Source organism: Myxocyprinus asiaticus, chromosome 16, assembly GCF_019703515.2.
Source record: "Myxocyprinus asiaticus isolate MX2 ecotype Aquarium Trade chromosome 16, UBuf_Myxa_2, whole genome shotgun sequence".
NCBI lineage: Eukaryota > Metazoa > Chordata > Actinopteri > Cypriniformes > Catostomidae > Myxocyprinus > Myxocyprinus asiaticus.
The window spans coordinates 7,677,681-7,683,904 of NC_059359.1; positions in this window are offsets into that span (position 1 = coordinate 7,677,681).

Here is a 6,224-nt window from a genome sequence, read left to right on the forward strand (position 1 = left end):
TTGCATGAGACCATTCATTGCCTCTGATTGACCTACTATCAGCACAGAGGTGCTGGGAAGCCGTGCTTGCCAGTTGCTCTCGCTGCTGATAAGGTCAGAGGTGTGGAGGTCTTTTGGAGAGAACAGGAGTTGCACAGATCTCTCAGCTGGTGGCAAAACAGATTAAATGCAGATTGTATTGCTACTGGGAGCCTTTGCAATCTGACAGGGTTTTGTTTTGAAGGAATAGTTCACCCAAAAATAAAAATGTTGTCAACATTTACTCACCTAGGTGTCATTCTTACCCCAAAATGAGATATTACAGCTACTCTGTTCCATAAACTGAAAGCAGATGGCGATTCATCTGCCAAGCTCCAAAAGGACAATTTGTATTTGTATTTTTTTTTTACGTTTAAAAAACACGATAGCAAATTAGATTTAAGGGCTTTGGAAGAGATTATCAGTGAACAATGACTTACATTTTAGACTGCTTTTCACACAAAGCTATCAAATGGATTCAGAAGACTTGGAAAATAGTGCACGAGTCATTCTACTTTTATAAAAAATAATATTGGCTCCAAGAAAATTATTGACATAACATGCACTTCATTTAACTCAATAATACATTTTTGTGAAGTTATATGGGTTTAAACTGGGCCCAATTCTATTATTTGGTTTCCAAAACACCCAATTTCCCGGATCACTCTCAGGGGGGATGGGACTTTTTATTTTGACAGATAGGAGTGTGATAAGGTCTTAAAATGAATTCAGTTTTCGGTACCTTTGGCTTTGAAGATAAGGACGTGCATCAAGGCTTCTGCATGCTCGACTGCTTGGTACTGTGATTGATGTTGTTTTTCTTTTATTTCCAGTTAAATAAACCATTACCACCAGACCACCACTTACTGCAGATTGTACTCTATCTCCATGTCAAAAAGGCAGATGTCTCCACAGAGGAATATTACACAACTGGCCCTACACAGAGAATCAAGCAGACTCTGCCTATAAAAGTCTACCTATAAATTACTTCAGAAGTAATTAACAGCATCCCTTAAGAGTGAAATGTAGTTGGAAATTCACAGAGGGAAAATCTGTTATTGGCCTGTTCAGATATTATACTATTTTCCAGATAAACTATAAATATACAGTACTGTGCAAAAGTCTTAGGCACATAAGATGTTTCACAAAAGCTTTTGTCTTAAGATGGTTATTTATATCTTCAGCTTTAGTGTGTCAACAGGGTATATAAATGTTAGACTCCCAAACATTACTTTTGCAAATAGAAATGATTAGAATAGAAGAACAGGGAGCCCTGCAACAGATGTCATGGCCCCGACAAAGCTCCCCACTGAACATCGTGTTAGTCTGAGATTACATAAAGAGACAGAAGCAATTGAGACAGCCTAAATAGATAGAAGAACTGTGGAAAATTCTCCAAGAAGCTTGGAACATCCTAACTGCCAACAACCAAGAAAAACTTTGTCCAGGTGTACCAAGGAGAATTGGTGCTGTTTTAAAGGCAAAGGTATATATATATATATATATAAGTAGCATATGTAAGGATATATACAGTACATATGTATACATATACTGTAAAGTTTGGTGATGTTATAAATGGAAGGTATTAGAGAGAGTCTCCACTTAATAATAGTGGTAATGGTAAAATTATTAAAAGTCAACAAAAATCCAGTCGTGAAAAGAGCACATCCCTTGGGGATGAAACAACACAACACAACAGCTATTGTTATCCTGCACGCGAACATGCTGAGCTCTAATTTATCAGAGCAAGTGAGTCAAACTACTGACGTGGATTGTTCTGGAAAAGACTAAAATAACCTTTTGTTTATTTATAAATAAATTCTCGTCTGCTTTTTAGACTACTATGATACGTGACTGTGTAATCATCGCATCTGCAGAAGATACTTCCATCCACAAATATAGGCTTCAAATAGATCCGCCAAGCCCATTTAATCCTCAAAACCTTATAATATTATATACTGTATTTTTATAATGTATATTATAATATCCAAAGAGTCCAACAGTCTGACACAACATTAAAAATGTGATGTTTGTTTCCATGCAAACCTGGAAATAATCAGTATTTTGAAAGACTGAAAAAAAGGAAAGAAAACAAAGAAAAGTTCAGAGATGAAATGAAGAAGAAATATTTAAGATTCTGAACTATGTCAAGGTCACTGATCAAATGTAAGATAATTTGTGACACTGTTAACTTATTTGTAGTACAGGTCATGTCATTGCATCCACTGAAGCACACAATGCATTTTGAACATTCTCAAATCATATTGGAATACCATAGTTTTTTCAATTCAACTTCACTCAAATTGATATGCTTAAAACATAATTTGTAATGCAATATTTACAAAAAAGTATGCTGAATATAAGTGTTTTCATTAGTGTTCTCATATCAAATATAGGCTACTAGATTGTATTTCATAAAACGTTCATGTATTATTATCATTATTAGGAAATATTATTAGAAAATATTATTATAGTTCTTACTATATTATTAAATACCATACACCTAATATAATAATAGAATTATAATATTGTGTGTTGTATTTAAAAGCGTTATATTTAGTCAAGTCAAGTCATTTTTATTTGTATAGCGCCTTTCACAACACACATCCTTTCAAAGCAGCTTTACAGAAGATCAGGCATTAACAGAAGATAAAACTATTTCTATAATGTCTTAGAGTCATCATTGTGTAGTTTGATAAAATACGATTGTGAATTGTGTTTAAAAATAAGTAATTCAATAATAATTGTATTTATAACCCCAGTGGGCAAGCCGAAGGCGACTGTGGCAAGGAACACAAAATTCCATAAGATGTTGGTTAATGGAGAAAAATAACCTTATGTATAGTACAAGTCATGGTTTAAACTTATTAAACTAAGTAAGTGTTAAGGGTCAGTGTTTAAAACAATAATTTTGTATGAACAGTAAGATTAATGACTAATGTCTTTGAAGTCCATCCTGGATTAACTGCAGAAGTTCACATAGATGCAATTGTCCTTGTTAGTTGGCTGATGAAGGGTTTTGTTGGCAATTAATTGATAGTCTATGTATTCCATTTCAAGAGTGTAGTCCATCATTAGACCGAGGTGATGCAGGCAGAGATCAGTTTGGTGCATCACAGTTCAACCTTGCTGGTAATTTTGGTGAGGTCTTTCCTAAGTCCAAGGTTCGGGCAATGGCATATGAAGTATCCCATGTCTTATGGTTGGAGTTGGCATCAGTTCATCATCTGAAGTCCATCATAATAAGACTGAAGTGATATTTGGCTGGCACCGGCTGCTATTAGTCATCATCACACAGCAACAAGTAGCAGTGGAGTCCAACACGAAGCAGGAATGGAGCTGGATCCAGCCAGTTCTGGTGACCTCAGGATAGGAGTCCCGAGGTTGAGACAGGGAAACAAATAAAATAATATTAGCATAGATGCCACTGAATTTATTGCAGAGTTATAGATCATGATCACTGTTTCTGGTTCTGGCAGACCTAACTAAAGCAGCCTAATTGTGAGTTGAAGGATAAATTAGGTGTATGCTTGGCTAAATAGATGAGTCTTTAGTCTAGACTTAAACTGAGTGAGTGTGTCTGCATCTCAAACAGTGTTAGGGAGACTATTCCATAGTTTAGGAACCAAATATGAAAAGGATCTACCTCCTTTTGTGGATTTTTATATTCTAGGAATTATTAACAGGCCAGGATTGTGTGATCGTAATGAACGTAATGGAATATAACGTGGTAGAAGGTCATTTATGTACTGTGGAGCTAGACCATTCAAAGCTTTGTACATAATTAACAGAATTTTAAAATTAATATGAAATTTAACAGGTAGACAATGTAACGATGATAAAATGGGGCTAATATGATCATATTTCTTGGTTCTAGACAGCACTCTGGCAGCTGCATTATGAACCAATTGAAGTTTATTTATTGATCTTGCTGGACATCCTCCAAGTAATGCATTACAACAATCAAGTCTTGAGGTCATGAACGCATGAATTAGTTTTTCAGCTTCAGCAACAGAGAGCATGTGTCGTAATTTAGCAGTATTTCTTAGGTGGAAGAATGCTGTTCTACAAACATTGGTAATTTGATTTTCAAAGGGCAGATTGGTATCAAATATACTTATATTGGTATCAAATATATTTTAGCAGCTTATTTCTGGAAATTTCTGGCCATCCAATCTTTTATTTCATTGATACACTCGGCTAATTTGGAGAATTGTGAAATCTCATCAGGTTTTGAAGAAATATAAAGTTGGGTATCATCGGCATAACAGTGGAAACTTATTCCATGATTCATGATAATATCTCCCAGGGGAAGCATATACAAATTCAGAGGCCCTAAAACTGATCCCTGTGGCACTCCATACTTTACTTTTGTTTGGTTTGACAATTCCACATTTACATAGACAAAGTGGTAGCGGTCTGCTAAATAGTACCTAAACCATGCTAATGCAACTCCACAAATGTCAACATAATTCTCTAACCTATTCAAGAGAATGTTGTGATCTATCGTGTCAAATGCAGCACTAAGATCTAAAAGCACTAGAAGTGAAATGCAGCCACGATCAGATGATAAGAGCAAGTCATTTGTAACTCTGATACATGCAGTCTCTGTACTGTGATGAGGCCTAAATGGGTGGACTACATTCCCAGTGGCCCAGAGGACCATTGCACGAGACCATTTATTGCCTCTGATTGACCTGCTATCAGCACAGAGGTGCTGGGAAGCCGTGCCTTATATACTATTTCTCTGTAGAAATGAGCATAGTTGGGAGGACACTACCTTTTCTAGTATTTTCGATATAAACTGGAGATTTGAAATCGGTCTATAATTAGCCAGTTCTCCAGGATCAAGCTGTGGCTTCTTCATAAGCGGTTTGATAACTGCCATTTTAAAGTTTCTTGGGACATGTCCTAAGGATAGCGAGGAGTTAATAATATTAAGAAGAGGTTCTGAGATTACAGGGAATACCTCTTTTAAGAGCTTGGTTGGTATTGGATCTAACAAACATATAGCCCCTGTTATATATTTTTATTAGAAAAGACTGCAAAATAGAAGCATTTTCACTAGTGATCTCCTACACTGTAAAACAATTGTAAAAAAATTGTTAAAAAAAAGAAAGAAAAAAAAAGAAAATGCAATATTAACGGTAAAAGACTGTAAAAATTCTACAGTAAAAAAACGTTAATTGGTTAATGCGTAGTTACCTTAAAATATATGGTAAAAAATTATGATAAATTTAACAAGACAATATATGTAAATTTACTGTAAAATTGTGTACAAATTATGTATTTTGATGTAAAAAGTATAATTTTACTGTATAATTAATGGTTAAAATGTATATTATGTTTAATAAGACAGTACATGTATTTTTTATGGCAAAGTATTGTTAAAATTACAGTAAAAAAATAATAACTGTGCATTCCCAGAATTTACTGCATGACCCATCACATTTTATTATATTTTATGGTAATAGTTATGTTTCTTTTTATTTTAAGGTCAGTTTTGTACTTAGGTTGTGTAATATTTTATGTAGTTTAGTTGATGTTTATTGCATTATTTTAATTTCACATGTGTTACCCTGATGGTGTTTTGTGTTTGTGTGAGTGACAGTGTGCACACCCTACATGTTTATTGGTCATTATAATGTTTACTGTAAATATTTGGCAACCGCAGTTGCAGGTATTTTACCATAAATTTGATGGAATTTGCTTTTACAATGATATGTAGCAGATAGACTGTATATGATAAAAGATTAACATTATTATTAGGCTATAGTTTATTTATTAGGCTATTCAATATTCAATTTAACATAGCTACAATAATTGTCAGGTCATAGACAAAGAAATATTAAATGTAACCCCCCCCACCCCCCCCCCCAGTAATATACAGTAATAATAATAATAGGCCGAATAATAACTCATTATGACAATTTGGTCCCTTTTCTTAATGATGTATCCAGTGTGTGCGCGCGTGCTTTTTTTTTTTTTTTTTTTTTTTTTGTTTAATCATCTACAATAAAATTCAAGATCATAAGATAAAAATATCTTCATCTATCAAGTGTCAGGGGACAGTGAGACTCGTTTCATCCAGTGCGCAGGAGGGGAGGGCCAGGCACCCGTGCTGGCGTCTGGGCGGCTGCAGCGCGTCTCCGCATCCTTACGCTCCAAGGAGGATCATCTGAATGAACGCATCGGGGAGGCAGGAG